Source organism: Sus scrofa, chromosome 9 (genome assembly GCF_000003025.6).
Source record: "Sus scrofa isolate TJ Tabasco breed Duroc chromosome 9, Sscrofa11.1, whole genome shotgun sequence".
Classification (NCBI taxonomy): Eukaryota; Metazoa; Chordata; class Mammalia; order Artiodactyla; family Suidae; genus Sus; species Sus scrofa.
Genome location: NC_010451.4, coordinates 37911079 through 37934905, shown reverse-complemented (window position 1 = coordinate 37934905; position 23827 = coordinate 37911079). Strand labels below are relative to the sequence as shown.

Below are 23827 nucleotides of genomic sequence, written 5' to 3'. Positions count from 1 at the left end.
CCACGACGGGAATTCCCGTTTTGTTTTTCAGTATGTTTTTAGACAAGGCTACCCTTCCATGAAGGCTTCCTCAACAAACCTAAAAGGAGGTTGCTAATTTTTTCTTCCCTTTAACTCTTCTATGATTTACATTTACTGACGTGGTACCCAGACGTCTGTCATTTGAAACACTTTTTTATTGATTGATAGTACATGGAAAAATGCAAATATCATACTTTACATCTCAATCTTCTCGTCTGAAGACACCCACGGAACCAAAGACGGAGAAACAAAATATTATAGTAACTCCTTGGAGTGTAGATTAGTTTTATCTATTTTGGAACTTGATATAAATGGAATCACACCATTTACACTCCTTTGCTTAAAATATTTTTTCCCTACAACATGAAATTGGGAACCAAATAAGATTGCAATGGATTGTTATGTTATTTATGTCTTGTATACATCCTCTCCATTTCTTTTAGTATTTTAAATATCTGTAAAAGAGAAACGGAGAGGTTAACCCCATAGCATCTCCTACAGACTGATTTTGCCAATCGTATCCCTAATGCTTCTTTAGTTATGTGCTCTCTCTAGCATTTCCTGTGCATCGGTGTCCAAGGCAGAGGCTGGATCAGACTCGGGAGACACAGAAAGTCTGGCTTCTCCTTCTGTGGCCTCACCGGCCACCAAAAATTGCCTGGCCTTGGGTAAGGATATTGAAGCAGGCAGAAGTTACATGGTTTGGCTAAGTGCTCAAGGCAGAGCCTAGATCTCCTGAAGTCTACTCCAGTGTACTTTTATTTTATTTTTTCTTTTTAGGGCTGCACCTGCAGCATATGAAAGTGCCCCAGCTAGGGGTCGCATCAGAGCTGCAGCTGCCAACCTACACCACAGTCACAGTAATGCACGTTCTGAGCCATGTCTGTGGCCTACAGCTCACAGCAAGGCTGGATCCTTAACCCACTGAGCGAGGCCAGGAATCGAACCCACATCCTCATGCATGCTATGTTGGGTTCTTAACTGGCTGAGCCACAATGGGAACTCCTACTCCAGTGTACTTTATGCTCCAGACTGGCATTGAAAATGGAACTCTTAATTTCTGAGTGGAATTCAAATATTTTTACTTCTAAGTGACTCAAGTATCTGACTTTTGAGTATCCTCTGTTTGGAAGGTGCAGGCTGTGTTCCTGTACTGCTTCTGCTGTGCATGGTGTTGGGCAGGATGGAGGTGGTTTTGTGTGAAAACCACGTAGAGAGGAAAGGCCTACCTTTTAGGGCATTTTAATTTTAGAAGGATGGAATCAGTTAATGTGTATTTAATAAGCACATACTGTGTGCTCAGCAATGTGAAAATATAAAGAAGGATATGCTAATACCACTGCCTTTGAGGTGCTCCCAATCTTTTTTAGAGAATCTCACCTCTGAGAGGAGGTACCCACATTTCAGTGGAAGAAAGAACTAGCCTCTGAATCTGAAGACAGGGACAAGTTTTGCCTGTGTTGTTTTCTGGCTCTGTGACAATCAGCACTGTGGCTGGGTCTTGGTTTCCACATCGATAAGGAAGTGGTTCCAAGGCTCAGATGAAACAATGAAAAGTATGATAGGAATGATATGATGTGATCATTCCTGCTTGGATATTATAAGAAGGGGAGAACCCATCATGTTAAAATCAGGCCATTCATTTTTGAAAAACTGTAATTATTAGAATCTTTTCCTCTGAATGAACCCAAACCTCTCTTCTTGCAAATTCACCTGTTGATGCTGCATCTTGCAGTATAAGTGTACATCTCTCTTTCTTCACACCGTAGATATTTTTTCTCATGTTAGTCCTTCAGATATTTGAAGACATCACTCACCATGTTTCTGTTTACCAGGAAAAACACCTCCCCAACTCAATAATTTCCTCCATGCCAGGGTTCTAAGCTTGTCACTTTTAAAGTGCACATCAGAATCACCTAGGAGGTTTTAAAATGTGTGCATTTTGAAAAATCCCTCCAGCTGATTTTAAAATTCTTCAGTATCTTAATATCTGTAGTCTTAATATTAGTTGTCTATAAAACTTTTCTCTAAAAAATGACTCATGGATTCAAACAAACACTGTAGATACATGTGGACTTGTTGAATTAGTTAGGGTGTGCTAGCTGTTATAAGCTACAAATCAAAAGACTGTGATGTTTCAAACACAATGGAAGTTTATTTCCTGCTTCTGTGCATTTAAAGTGGACTTTTCTGATTGGTGGGTGGCTCTCTTCTGAGCACTGATATAAAGTGCCAGACTTACTGCCTCCTACAGTTCTGCTATCTTTAAAACAGAACTTCCAGGGTCACTGCAAAAAGTTTTTTTAAAAAAAGAGTGTTGGAGTTCCCATGGTGGCTCAATGGTCAATGAACCTAGCTAGCATCCAGGAGGATGTGAGTTCAATCCCTGGCCTTGCTCAGTGGGTTAAGGATCCGGCATTGCCATGAGCTGTGGTGTAGGTTACAGATGTGGCTCGGATCTAGAGTTGCTGTGGCTCTGGCGTAAGCCGGCGGCTACAGCTCCGATTGGACCCCTAGCCTGGGAACCTCCATATGCCGCAGGTGCAGCCCTAAAAAGACAAAAAACAAACAAAAAACAGATAGAGAGTGGAGCATATGGACATTTTTCTGGACATAGCCTGAAATACTGTGCAACACCCCAGTTCATAAAACCACGTGGCTACCCCTAACTGCAAAGACATGTACCCAGGAAACAGATAGGGTTTGGGGAACAACTAGTCATTCTGGGATGGTACAGTATATACTGTGTTCTGCCTATTTCTTCTGACACCATAAATACCACCTGTCAATGAGGTCATAGGGATTTAAACTGTCTGGATGACAGAAAACCCCTTAAAATTAAAAGACTAGTATAGACTGGAAGAAAATGTTTGTAGCATCTCAATGTTTTGGATAGCTATGCTGCACAGTTAACACATTGAAGCAATAGTAATTTAAATGCTTTTAGTTATTTTCAAAAGAAATGCCATGTAGGATTTCCTCCCATTCTATAATTTCAATGGTTTTTAATAAACTAATCACAGGACTGTATATCAGGTTAATTCAGGCCCATCTTTGGGACTCTTTTCGAGGTCTCATCTAATGTACCACCTTGCTTTATAGCAGTCATATATTTAATAATGATTCCTCCTTTCTCTTTCACAGAGACATATACAGAGACAAAGAAAATGCATTTTTTTTTCTGTCTTTTTGCCATTTCATGGGCCACTCCAACAGCATATGGAGGTTCCCAGGCTAGGGGTCTAATCGGAGCTGTACCACCAGCCTATACCAGGGCCACAGCAACACAGGATCTGAGCCGTGTCTGCGACCTACACCATAGCTCACGGCAACGCCAGATCATTAACCCACTGAGCAAAGCCAGGGACTGAACCCGCAACCTTATGGTTCCTAGTCGGATTCATTAACCACTGAGCCAGGATGGGACTCCAATGTTTGTATATTTTTAAGACACCCTTCTAAATGCTTCACCTGCATTTAGTTTTAAAATTTTCACAACAATCTCATTAAGTAGTTATCATTATCTTCCTTTCAAAGATGAAGAAATTGAGGCTTACAGAGGGTCAATGATTTGTCCAAAGTCACATGATGAGTAACTGTCAGAGTTAGGGTTCTAAGGTATATATATCTTACTGCAAAGATGAATTTTTAATCATTCTTCTGTGAAATCACCTACATAGGCAATACCTTTTAATATGCCAAATAGGGAGAGAGCAAGTGTGTTAAAGTTATCAGGGAAGATTTTATTGAAGGAAGATGTGTTATGACCCTAAATAAAGGGTAGGGATTAGGGAGGCAGGAAGGAGAATAAAGGACAAGAGATTATTACCGTATTGTGTGTTCCTTAAGGAGACCCAGCCATTCTATAAGCAGCAATAGTTAAGCCTTGGCAGAAAAAGATGATAAAAATGAATACTGAACTACAAGAAAGTTAGGTCTTGTACTGAGCCACCACATTACCTGGGCCTCTTCAGAACACATGTATTGCCAGTGTTTATCTCTCAAAGGATGTGCGTTTTCAGTGCTCTACTTACAGAGACTTAAATATCCATAACTGAGTACAGGAACTACTTGTAGAGGAAGATACAAAAAAGTACACCTCAGAGATGGGATTAAGATGGCAGAATAGAAGGACTGGAGCTCAACGTCTCTCCTAAAAACAAAATTCACAACTAAAGGCTGAGCATTCTTCACCCAAATAGACCAGAAACCTTAAAAAAGATACTCTACTCCAGAAGACAAAGAGGAGGCCACATCAAGAGGTAGGAGGGGCGATTTCACGATGTAAACAACCCCATACCTCCTCGGTGGGAAGCCCCACAGACTGGAAACTAACTGGTTCACAGATACTCACCTATAGGAGTGAGAGATCTGAGTCCCACATCAAACTCTCACGTGTGGGGATCTGGCACTGGGAGAAAGAGCCCTTGGAGCATCTGGTATTGAAGGCCAGTGGGGCTTGTATGCAAGAGCTCCATGGGACCGGGGGAAACAGAGACCCCATTCTTAAAAGGTGCACACAGACTTTCACATGCACTGGGTCCCAGGGCAAAGCATTGAAAGAAAAGCTCTTGGGAATATTCAGCAAAGGTGCCTTTCTCTGGAGGGGGCCATTTGGGGAAAATCTGGCCCCACCCATCAGTCAGCAATGAGAAGCCCCAGGGCATACAACAATCCAGGTGGGAGCACAGACCCACCCCTCAGTAAACAGGCTACCTAAAGACCCCTCAGGCACACAGCTGCCTCTAATCCCATCCAGAGACTAAGCCCCACCCCCCAGAGGGATTAGAATCAGCTCCACCTACCAGTGGGCAGGCATCAGCCCCTCCCAACAGAAAGCCTACAGCAAGCCCCCATACCGATTTCAGCCACAAGAGGGACAGACACCAGAAGTAAGAGAAGCTACAACTCTATTACCTGTAAAAAGGTCACCACACCAAAAACCTATAAAAATGAAAAGACAGAGAACTATAACACAGATGGGGGAACAAGGAAAAACCCCAGAATATCAGCTAAGTGATGAGGAGATTCTCAGCCTCCAGGAAAAAGACTTTAGTCTGTTGATGCTGAAGGTGATGAAAGACAATGGAAATAAACTGGAGGCAAAAATGGATAATTTACAGCAAACACTGACCAAAGAGAACAAGATATAAAACTTAAACAAGAAGAGATGCAAAATACAATAACTGAAATAAAAAATTCACTAGAAGCAGTCAATAGCAGAATACAGGAGGCAGAAGAACGAATAAGCGAGGCAGAGGACAGATTAGTAGAAATTACGGGTGCAGAACAGAAAAGAAAAAAAGATTGAGAACAAATGAAGAGAGTCTCAGAGAACTCTGGGACAACATTAAACACACCAACATCCATATTATAGGGGTGCCAGAAGGAGAAGAGAGAGAGAGAAGGGGACAGGAAAAATATTCCAAGAGATAATAGCTGAAAACTTCCCTCACACAGGAAAGGAACCACTCACTCAAATCCAGGAAGCACAACAAGTACCATATAAAATAATTCCAAGGAGGAATACACCAAGACACATCTTAATCAAACTGACCAAAATTAAAGACAGAGAAAATCTTGAAAGCAGCTAGGGAAAAGAAATAACATACAAGGGAACCCTGATGAGGTTATCAGCAGATTTTTCAGCACAAACTCTGCAGGCCAGAAGGGAGTGGCATGATATACTTAATGCAATGAAAGGAAAAAACCTCCAACTAAGATTACGCTACCCAGCGGGGCTCTCATTCAGATTTGAAGGAGAAATCAAAACCTTCACAGAGAAGCAAAAGCTGAGAGAATTCAGCAAAACTAAACCAGCCTTATGACAAATACTAAAGGAACTTCTCTAGGCAGAAGAGAAAAGACAGCAACAGGAAACAAAAATTCCACCAATGACAAGGCTCACCAATAGAGGTATATATACAGTAAAGATACAAAATCATCCATGCACAATTATACCACCAAAATCAGAAATCATGAGAAGAGGTGGGTACAAATGCAGGACACTGGAGATGAACTTGCAATTAAGAGAACAACAACTTAAAACAATCTCATATGCATATAGACTCTTATATCAAAACTTCAGAATAACTGCAAACCAAAAATCTACAATTGATACACAAAGAAAAATCAACTCAAATACAACACTAAAGATAGTCATCAAACCAGAAGTGGAGAGAACCAGAGAAGAAGGAAAGAAAAAAGAGCAACAAAAACAAATCCAAAGCAATTAATAAGAGGCAATATGAACATACATATCAATAATTACCTTAAATATCAATGGACTAAATGCCCCAACCAAAAGACTCAGGCTGGCTGAATGGATACAAAAACAAGACCCATATACATGCTGTCTTCAAGAGACCCACTTCACTTCTAGGGACACATACACATTGAAAGTGAGAGGATGGAAGAAACTATTTCATGCAAATGGGGATCAAAAGAAAGCTGGAGTAGCAATACTCCTATCAGACAAAATAGACTTTCAAATGAAGAATATTTTAAGGGACAAAGAAGGTCACTACCTAATGATCAAAGGATCAATCTGAGAAGAAGATATCACAATTTTAAATATCTATGCACCCAACATAGGTTCACCACAAAATATAAGGCAACTGCTAACAACCTTAAAAGGACAAATTGACAATAACACAATCATAGTGGGGGACTTTAGCATTCCACTTACAGCAATGGACAGATCAACCAGACAGAAAATCAATAAGGAAACTCGGGCCCTGAATGATGCATTAAATCAGATGGACTTAAGAGGTATTTATAGGACATTCCATCCAAAAGCAATGGAATACACATTCTTCTCAAGTGCACATGGAACATTCTCTCAGATTGATCACATCCTGGGCTATAAATCCAACCTCGGTAACTTTAAGAAAACTGAAATCATATCAAGCATCTTTAACAACCACAACACTATACACTTGGACATCAACAAGAAAAAAATCTGCAAAAAACACAAACACGTGGAGACTCAACATCATGCTATTAACCAACCAATGGATCACTGAAGAAATCAAAGAGGAAATTAAAAAATACCTAGAAGCAAATGACAAGGAAGATAGGACACTCCAAAACCTATGGGATGCAGCAAAAGCTGTTCTAAGAAGAAAGTTTATAGCAATACAAGCCCACCTCAGGAAACAAGAAAAAGCTCAAATAAACAAGCTAACTTTACATCTAAAGCAGCTCGAGAGAGAAGAACAGACAAGACCTAAAGTTAGAAGGAAAGGAATCATAAAGATCAGAGCAGAAATCAATGAAATAGAAACAAAGAAAACCATAGAAAATATCAATGAAATGAAAAGCTGGTTCTTTGCAAAGATCAACAAAATTGATAAGCCCTTAGCTAGACTTATCAAGCAAAAAAGAGAGAGGACTCAAATCAATAAAATTAGAAATGAAAAAGGAGAAGTAACAATGGACATCACAGAAATACAAAGGATCATAAGAGACTACTATATGCAACTATATGCCAATAAAACGGATAACCTAGAAGAAAGGGACAAATTCTTAGAAAAGTACAATCTTCGAACACTAAACCAAGATGAAATAGAAAAGATGAATGTAACGAGAAGCAAGATGGTGGAAGAGTAGGGGGACACACTCCCCCTCTCCCACAAACACAACAATAAAAAACCACATCTACAGGTTAAATGACTCGCACAGAGCAGCAATAATCGCTGGCAGAAGAACCTAAACCCCAATAATGGCAAGAATCTCGTGACATAACTGGGTAGAACAAGAGAAAAGAGGAGAGTGAGACAAGGGGAATTGGGGCTGGACAGGCGCTCCTAAAAGGGAAGTGTTGAGGAGAAAGGGATCCCACACCCTGTAATGTCACCTAATTGACAGAAAGGTCAACTGAATCGGAGGAATCTCCAGATGCAGAGAAGAGTGCAACAGTAAGTCTGAGATCTGAAGAGCAGAGTGAGAACTGAAGATATTATCTGAACTACAGTCACCAAAAACCGAGATGCTTGGGTGGGGGCTGAGCACCGAGACCTCAGCTCCATAGGTTAGTCCTGGGGAACGGGCTGGGGCAGGCGGTGCAGAGACTGCTTGGGGGTCTCGGAACCAGTTGGTCGGGTGGGCAGGGCAGAGACTGCCGCGGGGGACTAGGAAGCCCTATGTTGGGTTGGTGGCAGAGGCTGCTTGGGGAACTAGGAACTGGTCAGTCAGGTTGGCAGGGAAGAGACTGCCCCGTGAGTTTAGGAAGCAGTCTGTTGGATTGGCAGGGCAGAGACTGCCTGGGAGTCTAGAAAGTGGAGTATCACTCTTGGAGGGAGCAATACACAAAGGGCTGGGGAGTGGAAAGCCATGTCAGAGGGAACCTGGGAGAAGAGCTGGATCTGCAGGAGAGACAAGGCACCAATGTTGGGGAGGGGAGAGGAGGAGGGGTGGGCCACCATAGAATACTCCCCACACCACAGTGAGCTCACTTGCCCACCAGCAATTGGAAACCTGTGCTTCCCAGTGCATACCCCCTCCCCCTACCCCATGCTCACATGCTGGACCTGAGACTGTCTGCTATCCCGGAGGGCTGCCCTCATCATTTGTGGGAAGCCGACAACCACAGGGGCTTTCCCTGCCCTGGCCTACCTGACCTCTGGAGGGGCTACACCCCCACAGAGAAGCACCCAGCACTGCCAGCCCCCTGGAAAACGACCACAGCCCAGAAAAGCTAGAACAAGCTCAGCCCATCCTGAAAAATCTGCCTCCATTCCAAGGCAGTCCTGCCAATTCCAGCTGCCCTGGGGAGGAGTCCCTTGGGTTATCAGTGGCCCAGCCAGCCGCTCCCACTCTCAGGGGGTGCTTCACTCCTGTGGAACAGCTGCCCAGGACGGCCAATCCCCTCCAAGAGCCCCCCACAGCCCAGAAAATCTAGAACAAGCTTGGCCCGGCAGGCCAAAATCTGCCTCCATTCTGAGGCGGTCCTGCCAATTCTGAATGCCCTGGGGAAGAGCCCCCTAGGTTCTTAGCAGCCCAGCTAGCTGTTCCCATACTCGGGGGTTGCTGTGCTCTCAAGGAACAGCTGCCCAGCACCTCTAGCCCGCTGCAAGAGCCCCTGCAACCCAGAAAAGCTAGAACAAGCTTGGCCTGGATGTGCAAAATATGCCTCCATTCCGAGGTAGTCCTTCCAATTCCAGCTGCCCTGGGGATGAGCCCCTTGAGTTCGCAGAGGCCCAGCTAGCCACTCCACCCTCAGGGGGAGGTGGGGTGCAGCACTCCTGTGGAACAGCTGCCCAGGACTGCCAGCCCCCTGCAAGAGCTCCATAGCCCAAAAACACCAGAGCAAGCTCTGCCCAGCTGAGTGAAATCTGTTTCCATCATGGTGCAGACCTCCCAGTCCTGTCTGCCCTGAGGAAGTTGTCCTTTGCTTCAGAGAGACCCTGTCAGCCCCGTCCACCTCAGAAAAAGCCACGCTGCCTCAAAGAAGACCGATCAACAACGCCAGCCCTCAGGGAACGTTCCATAGCAGTGCCAAGGCAAATACTGCCTGGCCACAGGGAGTACAACTCCACCAAGAAAAAGAAAACAACAACCAAGAAGAAGAAGCTGAGAAACTACCCCCAGTTAAACCAACAGGAGAACTCACCTAAAGCAGTCAACAATGAAACAGATCTCTGCAGTCTGACAGACCTGGAGTTCAAAAGGAAATAGTGAAAATACTGAAGGAATTAAGAGGAGATATGAAGAGTAATGCAGACGCCCTCAGAAAGGAACTAGAAAATATAAGGAGGAGCCAAGAAAAACTAGAACATTCATTTGCAGAGATACAAACTGAACTAAGGGCAGTAAAAACCAGAATGAATAATGCAGAAGAACGAATCAGTGATATGGAAGATAGAATCATGGAAATCACCCAATCAGGACAGCAGACAGAAAACCAAATGAAAAAACATGAAAGCAATATAAGAGACCTATGGGATGATATAAAGCAGGCCAATCTATGCATAATAGGAATTCCAGAAGGAGTAGAAAAAGATGAGGGGATGGAAAATATATTTGAAGAAATTATCACTGGAAACTTCCCAAATCTAAAGGATACTGAGTTCAAGATACAGGAAGCACGGAGGGCCCCAAACAAGTTGAACCCAAATAGACCCACACCAAGACACATTATAATAAAAATGGCAAAAGTTAGTGATAAACAGAGGATCCTAAAGGCAGCAAGAGAAAAGCAGAATGTTACCTATAAGGGAACCCCCATAAGATTATCAGCTGATTTCTCTACAGAAACACTACAGGCCAGGAGGGAATGGCAAGAGATATTTAAAGTGCTAAAAGGAAAAAATATGCAACCTAGAATACTCTATTCAGCAAGAATATCATTTAAAATAGAAGGGGAAATGAAATTTTTTCCAACAAACAAAAGCTAAAAGAATACAGCAATACAAAACCCAGGCTAAAAGAAATACTGACAGGGCTTCTCTAAACCAAAACGAAAGGGAGGAAAAAGAAAAAAGAAGAGGAAGACTAGGATTGAGGAAACCACAATCAGAGCAGTCACTCAAATAAGCCAGCATACAGATTGAATCATGAACATGTTTCAAACAAAATAAAAATAAAAAAAATTCACCAAAATCATAAAATGTGGGCAAGGGATATTAGGAAATAAATAGACCCTTTTTGTTTGTTTGTTTCTCTTCTTAATTTTAATATAGTAATGAAGTATTTGAACCTACAGGACCATCAGGCTAAAACACACAATTATAGGAAGGGGTTAGCATACTCAAAAAACAGGGCAACCACAAGCCAAAACCAAACATTGCATTCACAAAAAATGAAAAAAACAAAAACAAAAAAACAACTCAAGCAGATAATAACTGGAGACCATCCAACCAAAAAAAGAAAGGAAGAATGGAGAACCATAGAATCAACTGGAACACGAGGTTCAAAATGGCAATAAATAATCCTCTATCAATTATCACTTTAAATGTCAATGGACTGAATGCTCCAATCAAAAGACACAGAGTGGCTGAGTGGATAAAAAGGCAAAAACCGTCAATATGCTACCTATAAGAAACTCAACCCAGGACAAAGAACACATGTAGATTGAAAGTGAAGGGGTGGGAAAAAATATTTCATGCCAAAAGAAATGACAGGAAAGCAGGAGTTGCAATACTCATATCAGACGAAATAGACTTCAAAAGACATAAAGAAAGACAAAGGAGGACACTATTTAATGATTAAGGGATCCATCCAAGGAGAGGATGTTACTATCATCAACATATATGCCCCAAATACAGGAGCACCCAGATACATACAACAAATATTAACAGACATAAAGGGAGAAATTGATGGGAATACAATCAGAGTAGGAGACTTTCATACCCCACTCATACCAATGGACAGATCCTCTAGACAGAAAACCAATAAAGCAACAGAGATCTTGAAGGAAACAATGAAAAAGTTAGACTTAATTGACATCTTCAGGACACTACACCCAAAAAAACTGGAATACACATTCTTCTCAAGTGTGCATGGAACATTCTCAAGAATTGACCACATATTGGGACACAAAGCTAACCTCTCAAATTTAGGAAGATAGAAATTATTTCAAGTATCTTCTCTGACCACAATGCCATGAAACTAGAAATCAACCATGGGAAAAGAAATGAGAAAACACCTACTACATGGAGACTAAACAACCTGCCACTAAAAAACCAATGGATCAATGAGGAAATCAAGAAGGAAATTAAAAAATACCTTGAAACAAATGATAATGAAGACACAACCTCTCAAAATCTATGGGATGCTGCAAAAGCAGTGCTCAGAGGGGAATTCTTAGCGATACAGGCCTTTCTCAAAAAAGAAGAATGATCCCAAATTGACAACTTAACCCTCCACCTAAACGAACTAGAAAAAGAAGAACAAAAAAGACCTAAAGTCAGCAGAAGGAAGGAAATTATAAAGATCAAAGAGGAAATCAATAAAATAGAGATTCAAAAAACAATAGAGAAAATTAATAAAACCAAGAGCTGGTTCTTTGAAAAGGTAAACAAAATTGACAAACCCCTGGCCAGACTCACTAAAAAGAGGAGAGAAAGAACTCAAATCACCAAAATTAGAAATGAAAAAGGAGAAATCACAACAGATACTGCAGAAATACAAAAAACCGTAAAAGAATACTATGAACAACTATATTGCAACAAATTTGACAATCTGGAAGAAATGGACAATTTTCTAGAATCTTGCAGCCTGCCAAAACTGAATCAAGAGGAAACAGACCAACTGAACAGACCGATCACTAGAAATGAAATTGAAGATGTCATAAAAACACTCCCTACAAATTAAAGTCCAGGACCAGATGGCTTCACAGGCGAATTCTACCAAACGTATAAAGAGGAACTGGTGCCCATCCTCCTTAAACCCTTTCAAAAGGTTGAAGAAGAAGGAACACTCCCAAAGACATTCTACGACGCCACCATCACCCTCATTCCAAAACCAGACAAAGATACCACCAAAAAAGAAAACTATCGGCCAATATCTTTGATGAATATAGATGCAAAAATTCTCAACAAAATCTTAGCCAACCAAATCCAACAACATATCAAAAAGATCATAACCATGACAGGTAGGGTTCATCCCAGGTTCACAATGATGTGCGTTATGTTGAACCATCCATCAACGTCATACACCACATTTAACAAAAGAAAAGTCAAAAATCATATGATCATCTCAATAGATGCAGAAAAAGCATTTGACAAAGTCCAACATCCATTCATGATCAAGACCCTCGCCAAAGTGGGTCTAGAGGGAACATTCCTGAACATAATCAAAGCCATTTATGACAAACCCACAGCAAATATAATACTCAATGGGGAAAAACTGAAAGCCTTCTCACTCAATTCTGGAACAAGACAGGGACGCCCACTCTCACCACTGCTCTTCAACATAGTTTTGGAAGTCCTAGCCACAGCAATCAGACAACCAAAAGGAAATAAAAGGCATCCATATAGGAAGAGAAGAGATAAAACTGTCACTGTATGCAGATGACATGATACTATACCTAGAAAACCCTAAGGACTCAACCCAAAAACTACTTGAACTGATCAACAAATTCAGCAAAGTAGCAGGATATAAGATTAACATTCAGAAGTCAGTTACATTTCTCTATACCAGCAATGAAAGATTAGAAAAGGAATACAAAAATACAAAAATATGATACCTTTTAAAATTGCACCTCGGAATACACCTGACCAAGGAGGTAAAGGACTTATATGCCGAGAACTATAAACTTTTAATCAAGGAAATCAAAGAAGATGTAAAGAAATGGAAAGATATTCCATATTCATGGATTGGAAAAATCAATATTGTAAAAATGGCCATACTACCCAAAGCAACCTATAGGTTCAATTGAATCCATATCAAATTACCCATGTCATTTTTCACAGAACTAGAACAATCCAAAATAAATGGAACCACAAAAGACCCAGAATTGCCAAAGCAATCCTGTGAAACAAAACCAAACAGGAGGCATAACTCTCCCAGACTTCAAAAAATATTACAAAGCCACAGTCATCAAAACAGTGTGGTACTGGTATCAAAACAGACAGACCAATGGAACAGAATAGAGAACCCGGAAATAAACCCTGACACCTATGGTCAATTACTCTTTGACAAAGGAGGCAAGAACATAAGATGGGAAAAAAAAAGTCTATTCAGCAAGCATTGCTGGGAAACCTGGACAGCTGCATGCAAAGCAATGAAACTAGAACACACTCTCACACCATGCACAAAAATAAACTCAAAATGGTTGAAAGACTTAAATATAAGACAGGACACCATCAAACTCCTAGAAGAAAACATAGGCAAAACATCTCTGACATCAACATCATGAATATTTTCTCAGGTCAGTCTCCCAAAGCAATAGAAATAAGAGCCAAAATAAACCAATGGGACCTAATCAAACTGAAAACCTTTTGCAAAGCAAAGGAAACCCAAAAGAAAACAGACAACTTAGAGAATGGGAGAAAATAGTTTCAAATGATGCAACGGACAAGGGCTTAATCTCTGGAATATACAAGCAACTTATACAACTCAATAGCAAAAAAGCCAATCACCCAATGGAAAAATGGGCAAAAGACCTGAATAGACTTTCTCCAAGGAAGATATACAGATGGCCAGCAAACACATGAAAAAATGCTCAACATCGCTGATTATAAGAGAAATGCAAATCAAAACTTCCATGAGATACCACCTCACACCATAAGAATGGCCATCACTAATAAGTCCACAAATAACAAATGCTGGAAGGGTTGTGGAGAAAAGGGAACCCTCTTGCACTGTTGGTGGGAATGTAAACTGCTACAGCCACTATGGAGAACAGTTTGGAGATACTTAGACATCTATACATAGAATTTCCATATGACCCCGCAATCCCACTCTTGGGCATATATCCGGACAAAACTCTACTTAAAAGAGACACATACACCTGCATGTTCATTGTAGCACTATTCACAATAGCCAGAACATGGAAACAACCCAAACTGTCCATTGAGAGATGATTGGATTAGGAAGAAGTGGTATATATACACAATGGAATACTACTCAGCCATAAAAAAGACGACATAATGCCATTTGCAGCAACATGGATGGAACTAGAGACTCTCATACTGAGTGAAATGAGTCAGAAAGACAAATGAGTGATATAAGTTATATCACTTATAACTGGAATCTAATATACAGCACAAATGAAATTTTCCACAAAAAAGAAAATCGTGGACTTGGAGAATAGACTTGTGGCTGCCCCGGGCGGGGGGGAAGGGAGGGAGTGGGAGGGATTGGGAGCTTGAGTTGTTGGATACAACTTGGAATGTATTTACAATGAGATCCTGCTGAGTAGCATTGAGAACCATGTCTAGATACTTATATTGCAACAGAACAAAGGGTGGGGAAAAAATGTATGCACAAAAGAGTAACTTGGTCCCCATGCTGTACAGCCAAAAAAAATTAATAAAACAAAAAAAATGAATGGATCGATTACAGGAACTGAAATTGAAATTGTGATTAAAAAACTTCCAACAAACAAAAGTCCAGGACCAGATGGCTTCACAGGCGAATTCTATCAAACACCTCTCCTTCTGAAACTATTTCAAAAAATTCCAGAGGAAGGGATACTCCCAAACTCATTCTATGAGGCCATCATCACCCTGATACCAAAACCAGACAAAGATACCACAAAAATAGAAAAATACAGGCCAATTTCACTGATGAACGTCGATGCAAAAATCCTCAACAAAATACTAGCAAACCACATCCAACAATACATTAAAAGGATTGTACACCATAAATCAAGTGGGATTTATCCCAGGGATGCAAGGGTTCTTCAATATCCACAAATCCATCAGTGCGATACACTATATTAATGAACTGAAGAATAAAAACTATATGAGCCTCTCAAGAGACACAGAAAAAGCCTTTGACAAAATCAACACCCATTTCTGATAAAAACCCTTCAGAAAGTGGGCATAGTGCGAACCACCTCAACATGATAAAGGCCATATATGACACATCCACAGCGAATATCATTCTCAATGGTGAAAAGCTGAAAGAATTCCCATTGAGATCAGGAACAAGACAAGGATGTCCGCTCTCGCCACTACTCTTCAACATAGTTTTGGAAGTCCTCACCATGGCAATCAGAGAAGTAAAATAAATAAAAGGAATCCAAATTGGAAAGGAAGAGGTAAAACTATCCCTATTTGCAGATGACATGATCCTCTACCTAGAGAATCCTAAAGACTCTACCAGAAAACTGTTAGAGCTCATCCGCGAATTTGGCAAAGTCACAGGATACAAAATTAATACACAGAAATCGATGGCATTTCTATACACTAACAATGAAAGAGCAGAAAAAGAAATTAGGGAAGCAATCCCGTTTACCATTGCATCCAAAAGAATAAAATACCTAGGAGTAAATCTACCTAAAGAGACAAAAGACCTGTACTCTGAAAACTAGAAGACCCTGATGAAAGAAATCAAAGATGACACAAAGAGATGGAAACACATACCATGCTCATCGATTGGAAGAGTTGATATTATCAAAATGACTATACTGCCTGAGGAATCTACAGATTCAATGCAATCCCTACCAAATTACCAAGGACATTTTTCACAGACCTTGAACAAAATATTTTAAGGTTGGTTTGGAAGCACAAAAGACCCAGAATAGCCAAAGACATCCTGAAAAAGAAAAATGGAGCTGGAGGAATCAGGTGCCCTGACCTCAGACTATACTACAAAGTAACAATCATCAAAACCGTATGGTACTGGCACAAAGACAGAAATATACATCCGTGGAGCAGGATAGAAAGCCCAGAATTCAACCCACGTACCTACAGCCAACTCATCTATGGCAAAGGAGGCAAGAATATACAATGGAGAAAGGACAGCTTGTTCAATAAGTGGTGCTGGGAAAACTGGACAGCCACATGGAAAAGAAGGAAATGAGAACACTCCCTAACACCATACACAAAAACAAACTCCAAATGGAGTCAAGACCTAGATAGAAGACCAGACACTCTCAAACTCTTAGAGGAAAACATAGGCCAAACACTCTCGGACACCAACGACAGCAACATCTTCTCAGATCCACCTCTGAGAGTATTGACAATAAAAAGAAAAACAAACAAATGGGACCTAATCAAACTGAAAAGTTTCTGCACAGCAAAGGAAACCCTAAACAACACAAAAAGACAACCCACAGAATGGGAGAACATCTTTGCAAGTGAGTCAACTGACAAGGGATTCATCTCCAAAATCTATAAACACCTTCTGCAGCTCCATACCAGAAAAACAAACAACCCCATCAAAACATGGGCAGAAGATCTAAACACACAGTTCTCCAAAGAAGACATACAGATGGCCAAGCAACACATGAAAAGATGTTCAATATCACTCATTAGTAGAGAAATGCAAATCAAAACCACTCTGAGGTACCACCTTACACCAGCTAGAATGGCCATCATGAAAAAGTCTACAAACAATAAGTGCTGGAGAGGGTGTGGGAAAAAAGGAACTCTAGTACACTGTTGGTGGGATTGTAAATTGGTGCAACCACTGTGGAAAGCAGTATGGAGATTCCTCAGAAAACTAAACATAGAACTACCATTTGATCCAGCAATCCCACTCCTGGGCATCTACCCAGAGAAAACCATGACTCACAAAGACACATGTACTCCGATGTTCATTGCAGCACTATTTTCAATAGCCAAGACATGGAAACAACCTAAATGTCCCCTGACAGAGGAGTGGATCAAGAAGAAGTGGTACATATATACAGTGGAATATTACTCAGCCATTAAAAGGAGCGAAATACCGGCATTTTTAGCAACATGGATGGGCCTAGAAACTATCATGCTAAGTAAAGTCAGCCATATAATGAGACACCAACATCAAATGCTTTCACTGACTTGTGGAATCCGAGAAAAGGACAGACTGAACTTCTTTGCAGACCAGATGCTGACTCACAGACATTGAAAAACTTATGGTCTCTGGAGGAGACAGTTTGGGGGGTGGGGGGATGTGCTTGGGCTGTGGGATGGAAATCCTGAGAAATTGGATTGTTATGATCAGTATACAACTACAGATGTGATAAATTCATTTGAGCAATAAAAAAAATAAATAAAAATACAATTTTCCAGAAAAAAAAAAGTACACCTCAAGAAGGGTTCTCAGGCCAATTTGCTAATTTCTAGAGCTATGTGTCTGCCTGGTGGAAGCAAATGGAATTACAGTAAATTCACAAGGGCCACTTGGGGAGAAAGATGACACACAGCGGTAAAAATTATTCAGCTAATTATAGGACTCCTCCCCAAAAAACCCAACCCACCCTAACAACACAATGATAAAATATGCAGTTTCCTGAAGTTGTCATTCCTTATTGAAATGAATTACTTAGGACATATTGATTTTTTTCCCCATAGAGTGCTATACTGTTTTCCTGCATGAGCTACTAGGAACATCGATTGGGAAGTATCAATATTGTTCTGTTTAAGGGCTGTTGCAATTTTTAAAAAATTGCTTTATTTGCTAGCATTTATTTAATGAAAAGCTAAACTTTATCCAAATGTTACTAACATCAATTCACGGGAAGGGGGTTGTGGTGCAAGGAATAAATCAGAAATAAATTTCAAAAATTTCCCATGGATTCAAATCACTCACACACGATTCATATAACTGAAAATGATAATACTATTGATTGCAGTTTAATTAATTTTTGTTGCAGTTAGTATACTCCAACCTTTGTAGCTTTTATGAATCATTTCCTTTAAACCCTGGTAAAAGCATGAATTAACATATTATCAGGCTGTTGGTTTAGAAATGAAGATTTATGTTAGGATCACCCATGACCTGTTTGGGTATAAAAATGGAGTTGGAAATACCATGCAATGTTTTTGTCATATGAGTTCTATATAGTAACCACAAAAACAAACTTACACCTGTGTTAAAAGAGCGCCTTACCCTATAGTTGGGAAGGAGGAACTAAGAATCAAGTCATAATAGGTTTAAAAATTGACTGACTGATTGGATAGCCATGGAAAAGAAACTAACAACTGGTAAATGTCCTAAAAGCCCTAAACTTGGTTAGTTGCTTTAAATACACGATCAGCTTTTGGAAAAGCAGGTGTTTTTTCCCAATTTACAGAAACAGAAAAAGATACTTAGGTAACTTGCCTAAGGTCACGTTGCTATTAAAATGTAGACATGGTAGAAGTGGCCTCAGCATTATCTTTCTCACTGCTTCATTTATATCTATAGTCTTCATTTTAGTGACAAAGGCTTGCTGAGACCAGCACTTCCAAGTGGCAAGGCCAGTTAAGGAGGTGATTCAGAGTCAAGTCAATGAAAATACTTAATCCCAATGAAACATGTGAATTCCATACCAGTTTGTGAGATTTTCTCTTTGCAATGTCCATCGGTTTACAAAGGCTTTCATAGACATGATTCCATTTGCTCTTAAAGTAATTCAAGAGGAATGTAGAGCTAATAGTGATTTTCTCTTTTCACAGGTCAGGAAACTGAGGCTTGCAGAGTTTATTTTGCCCCCAAGATTCCTGAGCTCCTTTTGATATGTGAGCTCTTTATGCCCCAACATAGAAAGTAGTTGTCACACCCCTTTCCTCTCCAATTCCCATCCTCCAAATCTCATCACAGGCTTTCACTGCAGAGCACAAAGCAGGAAGACAGTGCAAGTGGGACCACAGTGGATTTTACCCTGGCATCTTTCTCATCCTTGAGGTCATGCTCTCCAAGTTTTAACACAAAAAGATGCTCTGTGTTAATGCAGTACTTGCTGTACTTTGAACAACTATTTTGAGAAAAATAGTAATAACATCCAGCAAGATACAAATTCCAAGCTAAATAGGAAGACAGTAATTTCAAACTGCTGTGAATTCATTGATTCAAATGATCATCAACTACATTTTTGAGCTCTCATTCTACTATAAGATATATGTGCTCAACAAACATTGGTCAAGAGAATTAGTCACTGACTCTGCAATACTAAATAAAGAAGCATGATGTGATGGGGAATCAAATATATCACTTGTCAGCTGTGAGACTCCCCCCCCCCCCCAGCTGGTCAACCTTTCCTAATTATTTCCTCCTTTAAAAAAACAGACCAGAGTTCCTGTTGTGGCTCAGCAGTTAATGAACCCAGCTAGCATCCATGAGGACACAGGTCCAACCTCTGTCCTCGCTCAGTGGGTTAAGGATCCGGTGTTGCCATGAGCTCTGGTGTAGGTCGCAGACGCAGCTCAGATCCCACGTTGCTGTGGCTGTGGCTCTGGCATAGGCCGGCGGCTACACCTCTGATTGAACCCCTATTCTGGGAACCTCCATATGCTGTGGGTGTGGCCCTAAAAAGACAAAAAGACAAAAAATAAAAATGAAAAATAAAAAACAGATCGAGAAAGGTCTATTTTTTTTTGGCTGTACCCATGGCATATGAAGTTCCTGGGCTGGGGATCTGAGCCACAGCTGCAATTTACATCACAGCTGACCAGCAATGCTGGATTCTTAACCCACTGCAACACAGGCAGGAACTCTAGTAATCCCTATTTTAAGGTGCTTTTGTAAGTATCGAATCATAGCACATGAAAATGACTTTGTGAAGTGCATTGTGCGTAGTAGGAACTCAGTTACCATGGCTATCCATAAAACATGAGTTGTCTGAGAAAATTGTGTCTTAAAGGGGAAGATTAAAAAAAAACTCCACCAAAAACATTCAGGACAGAGGTATTTAAGCGCACCTCTTCTGCAACCATATATGGGCATAATACAATGGCATATTTTAGTTCTCAAAGAAAATAGGACATTTTAATTGTGCCTTTCAAAATGGAAAGAAAATTAAGTTAGGAATTAAAAGGAATCCTGGCTCTCTTATTTTGCATCTCTGTGACATCAAGGAAGCCACTTAGATTTTTGTGAAATTCAGTGCCCTCATCCATGAAATGATATTATCTACCCTCATGACTTCCTATCTCTGTTTTGATGAAGACAAATTGATTGCTGAGCGTGAGAAGTGTTTTTTCTGTGCGGTATGATTACATAAATCTATGTATACATGGCATTGTTTCTTGGGATCTCATGGGAGGACATGGGACTACCTTTGCCAATTTTTGAATCTCAAATCCAGGAGAACAATTATCTGGTAGCTACTTTATATCAAGAGAAGGTAACAGGTCATCTTGAATATGCTGCTCCCACGGTATATTTCTTTTGAAGGCTCCTGGCTGTGACGTGCATTCCCATCAAATATGCTGATTTCCAGGGGCTTTTGCAAGGGGCTGGAAGGGCCTTGATAGTTTAACATCACTGCCCTTCTTGGGCTGCTGCTGATGCTGAGATCCTCGGAGAGCCTGTGCACCCAGGATGTCCAGGGCAATCTTTCAGTCCCAATCTTTCAGGAGCACAGTCTAGGTTGAATTAGCTTTGGTCTTTCTGTGTCTAATTAGATGGTGCAGCAGGCTTGCTTCAGGGCACAAAAGCATTGATTCAGTCACAAAAGCCTAATGAAGTATCTTCACCATGATGCAGAGTGCCAGTTCTCTAAAAATTGCCCTGAAATGTATATTGGCATACCCAGTCAATTTGCAGACATGACAGCAAACCAGAAGAAGGTAGATATTAGAGGATGTGCTTACATTTTCTCCAACACCAGGTTTCAAAGTGACCTTGAGATGGCAACTAGTTGATCCCTCAGATTCCACAATGGGTTATGACGGAACCATCTTGGGAGTCAGAATCTATTCTAAATTTCTAAATGCTGGAAGTGCCACAAATGCTCTGTAACACATCCAACTACCTAACAACCTTCACGGCCCTCATTAGTATGAAATATGACTCTAATGCCCAATTGAATATCACCCACTTGCCAAATATTGTCTTGATCCCAAAAACTTCCATGTTAAGTTGAAAACCAAACATGTAGAAATGAAAGAAAAAGATTGAAGCAATATAAAATTCTTAATATAAACTTGTATAGAAAATATTTTATATTTTGCAGAGCATCCAGTTTCTCATAAGAGAGAATCTGCCATGGAGTCCACGGGCCTGGAACACTAGGCTGAGGGAAACCATTAAGGAGAAGACAATAAAGAGAGAGAAGGTACAGATTCACAGCATCTTAACCTTGAAAGGAGTCATAAGTGTGATCAAGTCTGTCTTCTCATCCACACAGGCCTTCTCTTTTTTTACGCCCAACTGGTAACAGAACAGCTCCTGCTTAAACATTCCTAATGCAAGGACGCGTCCGGGTTAGGAGGCAGTGCTGTCCATCATTGAGTGTCTCCATCTGCTAGAATTACTCCGTTATATTTAGCCAAAATCTGCCTCCTGTAACTCCTTCCACTTCTGCATTTGCTTTTGGTCACAGGAAAACACAAGCCTGTTCTTTATTCATAGGAGAGTTATTCAAAACAGAAGGACTAGAAATAGGTCCCCACTATGCAAATCTTCTCTGGGCTAAATATTTCTGCTAATAACCACCATGGTTTGATTTTCAGGTTCCTAAATCCTCCAGATGTGGGCTCTTGCCTGGAAAGACATTAGTTTCTTGCTATTCAAAAGTTCTCTGTGCCCCAGCAGCTTCAGGATCACCTGGAAGCTGGTCATCGACGCAGACTCTTAGTGTCAAGCCAGACCTACTAACAAGTTGGTTTATATGAGCATAAAAGTTTGAGAAGCACAGTGCAAATTTGTTGGACTGTTTGTTAACACATAGCGATGCTAGGAATTACCATCGTGGTGCAGTGGAAACGAATCCAACTAGGAACCATGAGGTTGTAGGCTCGATTCCTGGCCTTGATCAGTGGGTTAAGGATCCAGCGTTGATGTGAGCTGAGGTGTAGGTCACAGATGCGGCTCGGATCCCGTGTTGCTGTGGCTCTGGTGTAGGCTGGCAGCTGTAGCTCTGATTGGACCCCTAGCCTGGGAACCTCCATATGCCATGGGTACAGCCCTAAAAAGCAAAAAACAAAAACAAAAACAAACAAAAAACCAAAAAAAAAAACCCCATAGCAACATAGCAACTCTAATTTTATGATGTCTTCAAATGTGGTCTGAGGACCACAAAATAACATGAGATTATTTACCTGGCTCTGTGCATTATATTTGCATCAAATCTTCTATCATTGCTTTATTTTATTTTTTAATTTAATTTAATATAATTTTGCTTTTTAGGGCTATCTCTCTTTATTTAAGACTGATAAAACTGGTGAATAAAACAGGGCTAAGGGCACAATACAGTCACATACTTCTGGAAACTCCCTCCATATAAACACAATAATTTCTACAGATGGGTGGCTGAAAACCTGTCATGTGTTGAAAACTACCCTGAGTGAGACACCTGGAATACCCAGAGAAGGAGGCACCTTCCTGTCCTTGAGAAGCCCGCTGTCTGATGAGAATTCCAGGGCTGGAGATCATGCAAGGACAACTTTTGCCAGGGCTACCATCCCTTCATTAGACTAATTACGGGAACAGAGTCCATGTCTGTGTGCCCTGAGGCTGGTCTGCTTTGCCACCTAATTAGTGATGAAAGAACCCAAGCTAATTCAATCTTGTCTGTCACTCTCTAGACTGAGGAATTACCCCAGACATCATGAGGACACAGACTTTCTATTGAAGGTACAAGAAGAAACAGCCAAACCCACAAGATTTTTATTTCTCCTGAACCTGAGGAGTTCATTAAAACAAGGAGCAAATGAGCCTTTCTGACACGTAAACCTTGGAGGAAGATAAAAGAAACTCATCGCACGCAATGCACATAGCAACATCTCAGACCGATGGCATAGGAGAGACCCTGACTTCTGACCAAGTTTTTATCAGTCAGCTGAAGTCTTAGAATTGATCCATCATCCATGACATTAGTCAAGCTCACGATCTACAGCAAACTCAGAGGAACACTAAGAACCACCCAGATCTGTGTAAGGAGGATGGATGCAACGAAACTAGATCTACATGGATACGTCTCATATTAAGTGAAGTCAGTCAGAAAGAGAAAGACAAACACCATATGATTTCACTTATATGTGGAATCGAAATTATGGAACAAATGAACCTACCTACAAAACAGAAATGGAGAACAGACTTGTGGTTGCCAAGGGGGAGGAGGAGAGAGTGGGATGGACGGGAGTTTGGGGTTAGTAGATGCAAACTGTTACGTTTAGAATGGATAAGCAATGAGGTCTTGCTGTATAGCACAGGAAACTATATCCTATTACACGTGACAAAAGGTGATGGAAGAGAATATGAGCAAAAGAATATATATGTATGACCG

At 40.7% G+C, this 23827-nt stretch overlaps 1 protein-coding gene across 8 annotated transcripts in view; it reads right to left on the bottom strand.

Moving 5' to 3' along the window:
• Positions 1-23827, bottom strand: part of C9H11orf87 (chromosome 9 C11orf87 homolog) — a 642485-nt gene that overhangs the window by 5017 nt on the left and 613641 nt on the right. The gene's annotated exons all lie outside the window — the stretch shown is intronic.